Source organism: Cnephaeus nilssonii, assembly GCF_951640355.1.
Source record: "Cnephaeus nilssonii genome assembly, chromosome: 20".
Taxonomy (NCBI): Eukaryota; Metazoa; Chordata; class Mammalia; order Chiroptera; family Vespertilionidae; genus Cnephaeus; species Cnephaeus nilssonii.
This window is the reverse complement of record NC_137091.1, coordinates 21816099-21818732: the sequence shown is the minus strand read 5'-3', so window position 1 is coordinate 21818732 and position 2634 is coordinate 21816099. Positions and strand designations below refer to the sequence as shown.

Below are 2634 nucleotides of genomic sequence, written 5' to 3'. Positions count from 1 at the left end.
ACTTGGCTTGTCCTTCACAGGGTAGGATTTCTAATGGTGTTTAAAGTTGGGAAAACCATGAACAGTCTTTCTACCATATGCTATCATTTTCTTTAATTACAGTCCTATTTGGTTTCTTAATGAAGTAAAAATAAAATCCAATATATAAATGTTATGACATTTAGGAATATCTAATTCATGTTCTCATCCTGTGATTGATTTTCCTTAATGAAGAATTAGAGTGGATTTAGGCCTATAAAACCAAATATATTCTAAATCCCTCAACATATCAGTTTCCAAATAATTGTATTTTATTTTTATTCAAAACCATTCAAGTACGGTATTTTATAGCTCCTGTGAGGCCATCATCTTAGCAAGGTATCTTCATGAAAATGCAATCAATGTAATTTATCATGCACTTGAATTTGAAAAAGACCAGTTCGAACTGCACATTAACTCTGAAGGCAACCACACTGGTTCTTATTTATCGTGAACATACTTTTCTGTCACTTCATTGTGTTCACCTTTATCTTATGAGTTAGCTAATGGAAAATGTTATAAATGAAAATATATTTACTAAATTGTAAGATCTGAAAGTTATATCATCTAATATTAAATAGCAAATTATAACTATTTTTGTTTGAGCAATCATATATTAGAATAGAGGTTTGAACTTTTATATGCTTAAAAACATTTTTTTATTATTTAATAAAGGTTTATTTTTCAAAATGTATAGCCGGTGAGATCTTTTGTTCATGCATCTTCTCCAGCAGCTGGGGTGGCCCCACCTTTGGTGTTTCTGGTGTAAATCACTTGAGGTCTGTGCTTTGAGACTAGTTTAATAAGTCCTTTACTAAGGAGCTCCTGAAGGGCTGCTCTGGCCAAGGAGCCACGAATCTTCAGCCTCTCGGAGACCACAGCTGGGGTTATAAGCTTGTAGTTGGGAACTTCCTTACAGAGCTTGTCATATGTGGCTTAGTCAAACAAGACCAGGTTATTGAACTTGTCCCGAACTTTGCGTTTGGACCACTTCCTCTTTTTGGCCTTGCCTCCCGCCCCCGACTTGTTCACGGGGTCTTTGTCTTTCTTGGCTGACTTTCTAGCATCTTTCTTCCTGTCGTCCTTGGGCGGCATCGCGGGACTCAGAGAACAGGGATGCACTGCTGCCTCACCAAGATGTCGGCCCGAGAGGCACTTAAGAATATTTTCATACAAAATCATATTTTAAGAATATTTTAATACACAAACAGAAAGTTAGGTAGTTTTGTTTTGTATTGTTACTCTTGATTTAACTTTTCAAAATATCCTTGGGATGGTGAGTAAAAGTGTACTCAGTATGTTTTTCCCTCTCTTTATTATGCCTCCTTAATAGACACATCAGTAGGAGTAGCAGACAGAATTCTACTCCCTATGACCCACACCTTTGTATAGTCCTGTCCTGTTGAGTGTGGAAGGCACTGAAGAATATGACAGAATATGATTAAGTTGTGTTATATGGCACAGTTGACTTTTAAAAAGGGCGATGATCCTCCCTGGGCCTGACCTAATCAGATGAGTTCTAAAAATAGACGAGGCTTTTCCTGGAAAAAGAGATTTAAAAGGTGGGAGGAATTCAACTTGAGAGTCTCTGTTGCTGGCTTTGAAGATGAAGGAAGACACATAAGACAATTTCTCAAAATATATCACAGCCTAAATGCAAGGGCTAAACTGCAAACATTTTTAAATAGTCCAAAGGAGAAAATACCTGTAACCTGGGTTATACAAAATCTTCTCAAATACAACACCAAAATCCATAAATAAATAAAAAATAGAAAAATTGAAGTTTATCAAAATTAAAAACATTTGTGTTTTAAAAGACATTAAGAAAACTTAAAGGCAATCATCAAACTGGTAGAAACTATTGGAAAATCAAATATCTCATAAAGGACTTGTATCAAAAAACTATAAAGAACTCTCAAAACTAAAAATAAGAAAATAATCTAATTAAACTGAACAAAAGTGTTGAGTTGACATTTTGCCAAAAAAAAAAGAAAAAATGAATGGTTTAATAAGCACATAAGTGATAGTGTCATTCATCATTAGAGAAAAGTAAATTAAGACCACAATGTGTCCAGTCGGCCATTCAACCAATCAAAGTATAATATGCTAATGATATGCTAAGGCCACTCAATCACTTCACACCCACTAGAATGGCTATAGATAAAATATATCTTTTTTTAAAAGAGGATAAATTTTAGAAAAAATGTAGTGAAAATGGAATACTTATTTCTGGTAGGAATTAAAATAGTGTTGCCACTTTGAAAAACAGTTTGGTCGTTTCTTAAAAATCAAAACATAAATTTCCCACATAACCCATCAATTCTACTTCTAGGGATCTACACAAGATAAATGAAACCATATGTCCACACAAACACTTATAAATTAATATTACTAGTAGCAATTAATTCACTTTTCGACTATTAATAATCCTATAAAATAAAAACCTATATGCTAAGTGTCGGGTCGGCCATTCAACCAATCAAAGTGTAATATGCTAATGATATGCTAAGGCCACTCAATAGCTTGCTATGACATGCACTGACCACCAGGGGGGAGACAGTTGACCGGTCGACCAGTCACTATGACGTGCACTGACCACCAGGGGGCAGTCAACCA

General features: G+C 34.9%; 1 pseudogene across 1 annotated transcript; it reads right to left on the bottom strand.

Annotated features, from left to right (window-relative positions):
* Window positions 1-732: 732 nt before the first annotated feature.
* LOC307116001 (small ribosomal subunit protein eS25-like) lies at window positions 733-1113 on the bottom strand (annotated as a pseudogene). Its single transcript has one exon. The product of its transcript is annotated as a small ribosomal subunit protein eS25-like (transcript).
* Between the last annotated feature and the right edge of the window lie 1521 nt (window positions 1114-2634).